Source organism: Apodemus sylvaticus, chromosome 2, assembly GCF_947179515.1.
Source record: "Apodemus sylvaticus chromosome 2, mApoSyl1.1, whole genome shotgun sequence".
Taxonomy (NCBI): domain Eukaryota; kingdom Metazoa; phylum Chordata; class Mammalia; order Rodentia; family Muridae; genus Apodemus; species Apodemus sylvaticus.
In genome coordinates, this window is record NC_067473.1 from 158,781,809 (window position 1) to 158,795,216 (window position 13,408).

Genomic DNA, 13,408 nt, shown 5'->3' on the forward strand with positions numbered 1-13,408 from the left:
CATGTCATCCTCCTCTCAGCCTGCTGAGCCCCCTCACAGCTAAGCAGCTTCATTCATAACAGCTATTCAGGACTGTGTGAACAGCCAGGCCCACTATCCCTGCAGCTCCTGTCCAGTGGGGCCTTCAATATGTTTGCTACTGCTGGTTTTCCTATCCCCTCAGAATCTGCATGCCAGAGCTCTCCTATGAAGGACATGCTGCCACCTTCACTCACACACTCTCCATTTTTTTCCCACAGGAGGTGACTTTAAAGATACTCACCTGATTGTGAAGTTCACCTAAATTTATGAGTTTGTCATTTAAGGAAAGATGCTGAACACTGTGAGATTCAAAGACAAACTCACCAACTTTCACTTGAGCTTTGGCACCACTCTGTAGAGACTGGTGATTAAAGATGTCAAGCTTGGGTGCTAAAACTTACTGGTTCATAGCATTCTCCTCATTGATGTTTCTCCCATGTTGGCCCTTTTGTAAGAATGGATGGAGCTGAAAGAGAAAATAACTGTCAGAAAATGCAGTATTACTCACTGAAATGCATATGAACCTGGTTACTTTAACTGCTCTCCCTTTCACTCAATATATGCTCCTATGGCTTTGATTTTTGTTTCATTTATCAAACATTTATCCTAAGGCTAGTGCATGTAGGGCTATAGGTAGGTATTAACATAGTTATATGCTTTTCACCAACTCTATCACCTGAAAGGAGGATTCTGGCAGCCAGATTCTAATTTTTGAAAATTACAATTTGAAAAATTATGAAAAATAAAAACAATTTGAATGAGGTGTTTTAAAATTTTGCATAAGAGTTTTTCAGAAAAACCACAATTTTTCACCAGTATAAATAACTCAAGAAAATTCAAACAAAATAAAACTTTCATTTTTAAAATATGAAATTTGCAAATAAGGAATGAAGCAAAAGAAGAACACCTGTATAGAAATGTATAGAAATGTACAGAAATGTATTGGAACATGTGGTGGAGTGCTGCAAAGGTGGATGGGAGTCAGAGAGAATAGTGTAGGGTGTGTTAACCAAACCCTAAGATTATGAAGAAGTCATATATAGCTACAACTTCAAGCTGCTTACAAAGAAAAATGCAACTTAAAAAGAATTTAAACAGAGGTATTACAGTTTATTGTATATAAAATATACTTGTGGCAGTTTAGAAGGCCCCACAAGACCCCAAAACAATGTAGGTTATAATCATTGTCTTTGGTTACACAAAAGAACCAGATGGTAAGACCCTACTTCTCAAGACACTGTGGCGAGCCCCCCTGACCGGCAGGGAAGAAGACCACCGACACGAGGATTCTTCTCTTATCACACTTTTATTGGAGTACCGATGGATTAATGGAGAGTTGAAGATGAGAGGCGAGGGAGAAGGGAAGGGAGCGGCATATATAGGCAGGACAGGATGTTTCTACTATAGATAAGCTAGTCAGGCTGGAATAGGCTGCTTGCTGTTGCCGGGCAGACTTATGCTGGGACAAAGGCCAAAATGAGATGTTTACTGCACTCCTCGGCGCCATCTTGTAATGGTGTTTGCAGGAACAATAGACAGCCCCTCACATCTCCCTCCTTTTGTTTTATTATGCAGCAAATAGATCTCCCAATTGAGAGGGTAGAGACAGTGGTCGTACCTCCCAGCCAAAATTAATTTCAGACCATGTACGGGAGTAATCCCTAGGCCTATTCTGGAGCCCGAGATACTCTCGACCTGTCCTCTGCCGTTTTTCTGGGAAAGGGAGACTTGGGCAGGCAACCCTTATGCGGAACGACATGTCTCTCAGAGGGATAGTGGCCCTCTGTGCGATACCTTGTTCAACAACCCTCCTTGGGTGCTGTGTTGGACACTCTGCCCAGTGCAATGAACCTGAGTTCCGGGCGTGCAAGAGCTGTCCGGTCAGCTGTCTAAATGCTTGAGCAAAATTCCAGGGCTGCAAATGCCTGAGTAATAAAACCTCAGAGATCTTTGTAGAGGCTGATCCAGGCTTGAGGAGATTGGCCGGCTTCCAGAGCTGTCAAGGCTCGAGCAATGACAACCTTTTCCCTGTTCCGAGCTGCTCGCATTTTGCAGAAAAGGAATAGAGTTAAAAATAGTCCTGCCAGACAAAATGCACCAAACATGCCAACTCCTATCCACTCCTTAAAATAGGAAAAGGTTTTTACCATCCAATCTGAAAATTGTCCTATAGTGACCAATTCTACCTTGGTGCTGTTAAGCACATGAATGCGATAACTGAAATTAGCTTGTAATTGCTCAAATTCTCTGGACCAATTTCCACTTAGAATATTAGACAACTGCTTAGACTCATTGAGGGTCGCAGAGTAGGGTGTTACACAGATGTGGGGAGTTCTGTCTACACAACTTGTAGAGATGACATCAAATAAATCTTGTAAGGCTACCTCTAAAAGGTCTATTCTCTTATTGAGCATTAAAATTCCTGATGCAAAATGAGCATTTATTTTCTCTTGTGAGGAAAAGGCAGTAGAAGTCTTCTGTACTATTTCATTAATTTGAGTAACTGTTTGTACCTGATTAGCCATAGCAACTCCTGCAGTGACCGCTGCAGCTGCAGAAACCGCTATTGCAGTGACTATTGCGGCAGTGATGCCAAAATCTCTTTTCTGTCTAAACAAGGTAACCAAAGGAAATTCACTTGGATCAACCCTAACGGGGATAGGAACTAGGGTAGGCATGCGCATTACTAAAGCTGAGTCATGTTTTTTGTTACTCCAACACTGACTGATGTAACAACTTTGGTTCCTGCAATCCACTACTGGAGAGGAATAATTAAACAGCAAAAACAAAAATGGAGGATCTACACACATGCGACCTCTAGAGAATGTCATATTATGTTGCTTATGAAAACTATTAACTACAAGCCTATTAGTACTGGAGTTTAGGATTCCAGAAACATTGAACAGATCTACCTTACTATTTTCCAAATTGACTATAGGCGATAGATCACAGACTGCACCCTTAGAGTTAATAAGGGTCCAGGATGATAAAGGCCATCCTTTCTTTGTGGAATTGTTACGATACTTGTATCTGTCTAGATCAATTGTAAACCAGAAACCAGGTGAGATGGGAAACATTCTATCAAAATGTCCCCTGAAGTGTAAAAACTCAGGTGGGTAATCAGGAAGGACATTTGGACAAAGATAAGTAGGCTTAGACCCATTGTATATCTTGCTACTATTGTCCTTAGAGATCATGGGTATCAATAATGTCATGTTCATCCAAAAGGTATGAGTATTAACTGTGTTCAAGCCATTACTACCATCGCCCAAGCCTGACTGTTGGCCTGCGCTGACTTTAGTTAACGCCTCAGTCAGCATCTCGACCGGAAGACCTGGTCTTAGATATCTAAGTGGATCATCAAAAGCTGCCAACGTTTGATTCTGAATTTGAATACATTGTGACTGAAAAGAATTGGAAAAACAAAGTGTTCCTGCCAATGGAACTCGAGTCTGATTAAAACCTTGCACCTTCAATTCAGTCTGATCTTTAGATTTACAAGGCACCCCATAATGGCATCGGGTGGAGTAAAATTGAGGAAAAACATTAGATTCATTATGCACAGGCACTGGTATTGGCCACGTGCGAGAAAAAGACCAAAAATATTCTTCACTGGCGATCGTCAGGTGAGTCAGCCACCACAGGATCATCATTCTTCTCCACATCTTTGTCACTGGGATTCGAGTCCTCCTCTCTTGGGCTTTCAACTCAGCGAGTCAGCCTCTCTGGAACCCAGATCAGATCAGCTCGGTCCTGTGGAAAAACACAAACAGCTCCCCTGGATCTCTGAATCACAGGATCCGGTCCATACCAGTTATTGTCCAGCACATCCTTCCACATGACGTGCATGCAAGGAGATGGAACTGAATTTACGTGCCTGTCAGCGGCAGTTGTATTGGACTCATTAAGATTTAAAAAATTAAGTGTAAAGAGAGCTAGAGATGTTCTTTCTCGTGGGGTAGCATGTTCAGCTATTCCCCCTTTTTGTTTTTGTAGAATCTCCTTGATAGTTCTATTGGCTCTTTCAACAACGCCTTGTCCTTGAGGATTATAGAGTAATCCCAGATGATGAGAGACTTCAAGGTGTGCACAAAATGCTTGAAAGCCACGGGAGGTGTAAGCTGGGCCATTATCTGTTTTTATAGCATGCGGCTTACCCCAGGCCGCCCAAGCCTCCAGGCAATGAGTTTTTACGTGGGAAACACGTTCACCTGTCATAGGCGTGGCGTGAATAATGCCTGAGCACGTATCTACAGACACGTGAAGATATTTAAGTCTTCCAAATTCAGGTACATGTGTCACGTCCATTTGCCAGAGAGATAAAGGCTTAAGGCCTTTTGGATTCACCCCAATATGAGGCGGGTGATGAAAAGGAACACACGACTGACAGTTCTTGACTATATCTCTTGCCATATTCCTGGGAATATTAAACTTAAGTCTTAAAGTATTTGCTGGGACATGATATAGATCATGAAAATTTTTAGCCAATTCAAAAGGATCTATAGCCACCATAATTGTTTGACATGTTGCTCTATCCACGATATCATTCATGGTGCTCAATGGTCCCGGCAGAAGAGAATGGGCTCTGATATGACCAATATAAAAGGGGTGTCTCCTTTGCAAAATGCAATTCTGAATTTGTACCAAAATAGGAGCCACCATACTAGAGGGATGAATAGTAGCTGCTACTTCTAAATTTGAAACTGCATTGACAACATAAAGCGAATCTGAAAACAAATTAAAAGGTTCTTCAAAATGTTTAAACACTTCCAGGACCACCTGACATTCTACAACTTGAGGTGCGTCCGGACGAAAGGTGCAAATTATAGGATCATGTCCTTGGATAGCATAAGCTCCTTTTCCTGATTTTGATCCATCAGAAAAAATAGTCACAGCAGCTGTCAACGGTTTAGTAGCAGTAATTTTTGGAAAATAAACCAAATTCTTATCAACAAAAGATAATAACTCACTTTTGGGGTAATGATTATCTATTATGCCCGAGAAAACACACATCAGTATTGTCCACTCATCCACGGTACCTGCAAGAATCTCAACCTGTTGTTTGGTATAGGGGATAATTAAAACATCAGGGGGAGTTGCAAAATGTGTAATGCTAAATTTTATACCTGTTAAGGCCTGATTAGCAACTAAGGCAGGATAGTACTGTAACGTTTTTGCCCCCAACGAGTGGCCATGAAACCACCACAAGGGACCATCCTGCCACAGGACACCTGTAGGATAGGCTTTAGTCTGCAAGATACATAGTTTTAAAGGCTTCTCTGGGTCAAGGCGATCCAGACTTGCTTTTTCAATGGCCAATTCAACTTTACGAAGCGCTGCTTCCGCTTCAGGAGTAAGTGACCTAGGAGAGTTAACATCAGGATTGCCTTCTAAAATGGAGAAAAGAGGTTGAAGCTCAGCTCTAGGAATAGCTAGATATCCCCTCAGCCAATTGATATCTCCTAATAATTGTTGAAAATCATTCAGTGTTTTTAAGTGAGAGGTTCGAATGCAAATCTTTTGAGGTTTCACTTGATTATAATGGATGGTCGCTCCAAGAAATTTTACAATAGTAGACTGCTGTACTTTATCAGGGGAAATATACAATCCCTTTTGTTCTAATGCCTTCGTTAAACTGATATAGGCATCATCAAGAAGTCGCTGTGAAGAAGCAGTCAATAAAACATCATCCATATAATGAAAAAATTTAACATTAGGAAAACTGTTTCTTACAGGTTAAAGGACTGCATCCACATATAATTGGCACATAGTGGGGCTATTGGCCATACCTTGAGGTAAAACTCTCCATTGGTACCTTCTATCTGGTTGTTCATGATTAATTGAAGGCAGTGTGAAAGCAAATCTTTCTCTGTCTCTTGGATGGAGTGGAATAGAGAAAAAACAATCTTTAATATCCAAGGCATAAATAGGCCAAGCTTTAGGTAGCGCAGAAAGCAAGGGTAGTCCCCTCTGTATGGCTCCCATAATTTGCATTTGAGCATTTACAGCTCTGAGATCATGTAATAATCTCCATTTTCCTGATTTCTTTTTAATAACAAAAATTGGAGTATTCCAAGGAGAAGTAGAAGGCTCAACATGACCCAATGACAGTTGTTCTTGCACTAAAGTCTCAGCTGCTAAGAGTTTTTCCTTAGATAGGGGCCACTGAGGCACCCAAACAGCCTGTTTTGTAGTCCAAGGAATAGATAATATTTCCTCAGCGGCCCCTAGGAAAATCCCAGCCCTCTTCTGTCCAGTTTCTGATTGGTCTCAACTGGGGATCTCCTGCCTTGCAGTCTAGCCCCAAGACCTTCTCCAGGTATATATCCTTGTTTTCTCATTATATGTCTGCTGACTTCAGAATAGTCATTGGTTAGAATCAAGTTCATTTGTTGTTGAATATCTCGACCCCAGAGATTAATGGGGAGATCAACAACGAAAGGCATGAATCTTCCTTGTTGATCCTTAGTTCTCCAATGCAATTCCTTAGCACTAATAGAGGGTGCTTGTGCATACCCTAGGCCTTGCAACGTATGAGAAGAAGTCTGCAGAGGCCAGTGCTTAGGCCAATCTTGGAGCCTCATAACACTCCGATCTGCGCCTGTATCTAAGAGGCCTGAGAAAGTCTTCCCTTCAATTTCTAAGGTCAGAACAGGTCTATTATTTAACTCAACAGAGAGACAGGCCAAGTCAATTCCATTAGAGCCAAAACTCTTCTCCTGATGTTCCTGTGCAATAGCAGAGACTCTATCATGTGAAGATGGCAAAACAAGTAACTGAGCAATCCTATCTCCCGGGGCTATGGAGATGATGCCAAAAGGAGCATGACACATTACTTTGATGGTCCCTGTATAGTCAGAATTTATTACCCCGGGAATGACAAAAAGCCCCTTCATAGTCGAGGATGAGCATCCCAAAATAATGCCAACCGTTCCTTTCTCTAATGGTCCAATCATATCTGTACTTATTGCTTGCACACCCATCTTTTGTGTTAATACCAATCCGGTGGTGGCACGGAGGTCCAATCCTGCGGAGCCTGGTGTTGCTCTCCTGGGGGTAATGGAAGTTTCATGTTGGATTCCTGGATTGCCCCAAAGATTTTTGGGCCCTGGGGACGGGGGCCCTGCTTCCCGTTTTTTGGCTGGAATGCATTCTGGTGGATGGGCTGCCCATTAATGTCCTTCACTGATCTGCACTCATTGGCCCAATGTCTCCCTTTTTTGCACTTTGGACAAGTTCCAGGTATCCGAGCCACACCACGATTAACTTGTGAGCATTGTTTCTTAAAGTGACCAGTTTGACCACATCTAAAACAAGCACCTGCCCTACAAGCTGCCGTTACAACTGCAGCAGCCAAACCTGCATTACTCAAGGGTCCACTGATCTCCCTACATGCTTTTAGCCAGACGTCAATCCCTCTTCCTTTCCAGGGTGTGATTGCCCTTCTACACTCCTTAGTGCATTGTTCATACACAAGCTGTTTAACCAACGGTGCAGCTGTTTCTGAATCTCCAAAAACCCTTTCTGCAGCTTCCATCATCCTGGCCACAAACTCTGAAAATGGCTCATTAGTTCCTTGCAATATCTTTGTTAGGTTTCCAACAACCTCACCCTTTTTTGGTAAGGCCTTCCATGCTCTCTGATAGATGTCATTAATTTGAGCATAGACCTCTATTGGAAATTGTGTCTGATTTGCTGCCCATCGACCTATTCCCATAAGCATATCAACATCCCACTGAGGGTGCTGATTCTGTGCATTCACTCAAGCCTGGGCGTGGGCCATGTCTACAACTAAGGACCTATAGTCCAGGTACTGTCCGGTGGATAGACTTGCTCTGGCAACCTCAGACCAATCTGATGGAGTGAGAGGCTGGCTTGCCAATCTGTTCAGCAATGCAAGAGTATAGCTGGCATTAGCTCCATAAGTCTTTGCCGCTTCAACAAGATCTTTCAATTGTTTATAAGGCACAGGCTCATGATATCTCTCATTAGTTTGTGGATTTTGAAAAACAGGAAAAGCAGATGCGAGGCGTTCCCACATCTTTCCTCCTATAAAATGACACCCCCCACCAGAAGGGCGATACGGGGGTGGAGCCAGAGATGTGCACGGGGCCGAGGGCGCCACTGGTCCCGCGCTTACTCTGGCTTTGTTCAAAATTGGCTGCCGCCCATAACGATCTCTCTCATACTCTGCAGCAGCTTCCTCAAGCTCCTCCTGGTCCTCCTCCGACAATCCTTCTACTACCGAATCATCTGAAATTTCTAAGTTTGCAAACTCTTCCAGTACTGGATATAGGGGTTCCTCTTTATTTTCCCCTTGTTTTATTTTTCTTTTCTTTTCCCTTTTATCTCTGTTGTATGCAGGCCTGTCTTCCTCCCCTCTTGACTCCGCTTCCGAGAGACTATCCTGGTGCGAAGCCAAGACCTTACGCCCCTGTTTAATCAGCTCTATGTTCTTACTGTCCTTGAGGCACGAATGGACCAGCTTCCATAAAGGAATTGATCCTCGGCCAATTCTATCCTCCTGTTTTGCTCTTTCAAGGTCTTCTCCTAACTTTTCCCAGCAGTCGAGGTTAAAATCGCCCGAAACAGCGAACCACGGCGCTGCCTTATCAATATCCTTCACTATAGTTTCTACTGTGCGCGGTGATATTTTCAGTCCTCTCTGCTTTAGCAGACCCTGTATAAGGGCTGCAAAGTCACAGGTGCCAGGTCCAGCCCCCAAGTTGTTGCCCATACTGCCCACTTATCTACGAGGGACTTACAGTACAGCGAGAAATGCCGCTTTATCTACAACGGTCTTACTTTCGTTTTTTAAATCCAACAAGGACACTCCTCGCCGGTCTTATGGCAACGAAGCCAAAAGCAACACAGAAGAATCACCACGACTGCACAGAGAAAAATTCCAGCAAACACCAAAGGATCAACAGGGTATCCGAACCACATACTACTTACCTGGGGAGAATTACTCACTCCATGTGTAGAGTTCTGAATCCTTCTTGGGCCCCTCAGACGTGTCCACTGAACCTACTTCCCGGGTTTCCGGCACCAGCTGTGGCGAGCCCCCCTGACCGGCAGGGAAGAAGACCACCGACATGAGGATTCTTCTCTTATCACACTTTTATTGGAGTACCGATGGATTAATGGAGAGTTGAAGATGAGAGGCGAGGGAGAAGGGAAGGGAGCGGCATATATAGGCAGGACAGGATGTTTCTACTATAGATAAGCTAGTCAGGCTGGGATAGGCTGCTTGCTGTTGCCGGGCAGACTTATGCTGGGACAAAGGCCAAAATGAGATGTTTACTGCACTCCTCGGCGCCATCTTGTAATGGCGTTTGCAGGAACAATAGACAGCCCCTCACAAGACACCACACACCTTTGCTGCAGGACTCAGCAATGAGGCTAGAACTAATGTGAAAACTTTCTCCCTGTTGTCTATTCTGCTTGTCTGTCTGTCTGGCAGATTTCACTCTGGCAGAAGCTGAACTACAAGCTGCTGAGGAAGTAAAGTCAACAGAGGCCTTTCCCAGCTGTAGACCTTGCATTCTATAATACCCACTTTGCAGACATGATGATGATGTGCATACTGGGGAAATACTGACACAATTGTTATGGGAACAAATAACTTCTTGCTCATGGTAATTGAGGATGTACTTACAAGAAGGACTCATGCCTGTTACTACAAACCTATTTAAGATCAATGTCTTGGGAGATCAGAAGTCCTATGGGTGTGCCTAATACTTCTTTTGGCTAAGAAGACACATTGAATTTCCTCCTGAATATGTATATACATAGAATCCTACTATTGTCAAATTATATCTGAGAATTTTTCTATGCCAATAATATCGGTTTTTGAGGAAAGAAATTACTATTGATGGTTCATACTGAAATAGGAGAGCCATGAGAGGACTCCCAAATCATGGGAACAATTGGGAAAGTGGGGATGGAGAGAATGCACAAATCAGATGCTGGGTAAGATGTCCATGAAATACTATCTTTTAGGTATAACAAATCATGGCACTCAGGAGCTTTTGGTAGCTAAGTTTGCCTGTATAGAAACAGAACAAGATTGAGCCTATAAAAATCTTTAAGCTCAGGTGAGGGAGGAGGCCTATGGGGTCAAGCCCATCACATGAGCAATGTAAGAAATTAGAAGATTCTCTAGGAGAGGAAGGTTGGGTTGTCTGAAATACCAACACTTTGAATTCCTTCTGCCTCACCGATATCTGCATATAGATGCCCAAATTTAAGGCCCTGTGGGTCATAAATCCAGTGGATCATGGAAAAAGCACAAATCAAAAGAAATGAATAAAAAATAGGGAGATAGTGGAAGACTGGAGGTTCTGTGAGTATGAAGAGAGCTAAGATACTGAGAGAAATGTGTGTGAAGAAAAGCAATTTCTATTTGTATGCTGTTGTAACCATCAAAAAATACAGTATGTTAATAGACTACATATGGTAGATATACATATAACTCCATCTAAACTTATAATTCAATCTAAAAACAAACAAATAAAAAAACCAATTCTCTGAAGAATTAAGTGAAAGATATCCCTTCCTCAGAGAGGAAGATGACTTAATTTTAAAGTTGAATCAGCAAAATTCTCTCCTCTTAAAATGATGGGAGAATGAATATAATCACATTTAAAAATACTTGGGAGTAAAATTTTATTCATGTACCAGCCTTCTGTAATAGCTAAAGGAAACTTTCACAGAAAAGGAAAATTGTGTTATCTAGAAAATGAAACTGACACAGAGACAAGAACAGCAAAGAAGCAGAATAACACTGTTAAATTGAGTGTTGTATCTTTTTTATATTTGTAGTAGGCTATAATCTGCTCAAAACCAGAAAGTGAATGCAATACAGCCTGGGTATATCTTTAGATATATGAAACACTTGCCAACACTGCTAAAACAGATAGAAAAGAGGAAGCAGAAGAATTGCCGAATGTGCCAGCATTGCTAATAAGCAGTACTTGCTAATGTGTCTTGAACATGTTTGAAAAATACTAGAATATTTTAAGTATAACTGATATTCTTAGAGAAAAAGTCGAGTGGAATGTATTCAATTGAAACTTAAGAAGTCATATTAAAAGATGAACAAAAGGATTCAACTGCCCCTATATAGAACATTCTCACATGATAGACAGTATTAAAATGATTAATAGTGAATTTAAGGTGAGTTCATGAAATGCATGAATTTAAAACAGAATCAAATTAGAAGGAAATGCTACACTCAGCTAGATAAACAAAAAAGGTGTCAAGACTTGACTGTGTGCTAGTTGACATGAAATCCACAGGGAGAGTCAGTGTCCCTGACAAAAAACGTGCAGGAAATATGGGGCACTGAGTAAGAACAAACACTCATACACTCATACTCACACATATAACCACTTCTGTCATCCAATTTTAAAAAAAAAAAGAAGCGTCATTGATATCTCTCAATATCAATGGACTCAATTCCTCAATAAAAGACACAGGCTAACAGAATGGGTCTGCAAACAGGATCCAACCTTTCAAAGCATATATGAAGCATGTCTCAAAATCCAGATAGTTGTTACCTCAGAGTAAAGGCTTGGATGTAACTGCTCACAATTACATCAAACGGGTTAGCTGGAAGGGAAGCTGGGGATGTAAAGGAAGGCAGCAAAAAAGAGATGAAGACCAAGATAATACCTGCTATTCAAGGTCTCAAAAGTTTAATGAAGAACTAATATATATAGGCAGGTGGAAGTCTGGAAGTTTCTCAGCAGAATCAGTTCAGTTGCTCCACAGGTGGCTAGTGTTTTTCAGGAGATTGCAGGTCCTTGAAGAATAAGCTTCACCTTTGTGTGAGCACTGCACCCCAGGTGGACAGGATTATGGCTGACCCAGGAGTTCCCACCCAAAGGCTGGGAGAGGAACTTTACATTGATCGATGTCAAGTTCCTGCCAGGTGGCTTGGCATCTCAATAAGGCTGTTTACATCTCCTCCCTTTTTATTAGTTTTAAGATGAGAAGATAACCAAGTGGAAAGTCATCTGTCAAAGGACGGTGGGCATTAACCATAGTGGGGGTGAAGTAGTAACCTGGTCCTCCTAATACTTTATGGTGTCTTTTTATGGAGAAGGGTGCTTAGTCATTTGTTAGTCTAAGGAACGTCTTTAAACACCGACCTCTATGCAACCAGGTGTGATCCACAGAGGACTCAGAGACAGAAAACATGGTCCTCCCTTTGCAGTGCTTTGCCTAGCACCTCGCACTGGTGCCCATGTCTGCTCATAAGCAGACACACAGAGATCTGAATTCTATGTAGCTCTAGTAAGAAGTCCACTTGTATGGGTTTTGATGTCAGAGATTCTATTTATTGCCAAACACCCTGCAAGTATCTTTAGTAGACATTCCAATTTTCAATCCAGGTGAGCCTGAGTGGAGACAACCAAACTGCTTAAAATATAAGGTAAAGAGTTAGAAGCAAAACAAAATCAACTTATCTGCGGAGATCCCAAGGTAACCAATTAGGTTGTAAATTAGCCAACTTTGAACTGTGCCACAGCTGTTTTTAATTCTTCTGTCACTTTGAACTCCAAGGTCTAATATGCTCTACGTCTATTCTGCTGGTCTATGATCTCAATGACAGGGAAAGCCAGCACGGGAGATATATCCTGTCCTTCCCTTTGAGAATGACTTACAGCTCTTTGATCAGTGATTGGTGCATCCCAGGATCACTGCTCCTTCCTGTACTTGATATCCTTTTTAGCTCCTGTAGCTCATTAGTTAATTTCTGCAACTTAATTTCAAACTCCAATTTATGTAGTTGCATATGCATCTGAGTATCATCATGTACAGTAAAGACCACAGGCAGAGCAGAAGGTGCACAGGAGGCCAATCCTTAACCTAATATTTGTCAGCTGCTTCATCTGAATAAGCTTTCTCCTCTAATGTTAGATCATCAGCACTATTTCTATATCTTTCTAATTTATGGTTGAGAGGAACGTTTTCTGAGAAACTCCTCTCTGGCAGACTTCCATCTTGAGATTTCTCAAATTCTCCCTGTGTACTATCTGATGCCTGTGAGTTCTCTTTATCAATAACATATTTTATAAGCATCCAGAGGCAAAGGGTGGTATTATCTGTCTTGGTGTCTCCTAACATTTTTCCAATTTTTCCCAGGTTCTCTTATCTAAAGTTCTTCTTTCTTGGAACCATGGGCAACAAGAATCTATCTGATCTAAAAAACCTTTAAACCAGTGTTTTTCAAACCCTTCTCCTTTTGCTTGAAGCAGCTCTTGAAGGCTGCAGACAAACACCTATAAAGGTCCTATCCCATTTTCCACTGTTAACCCCTAAGCTAGTACAGTGCTGGGTAAACCCTGGCCCACTTAGTCTGTATCTTTCCGCACCTATA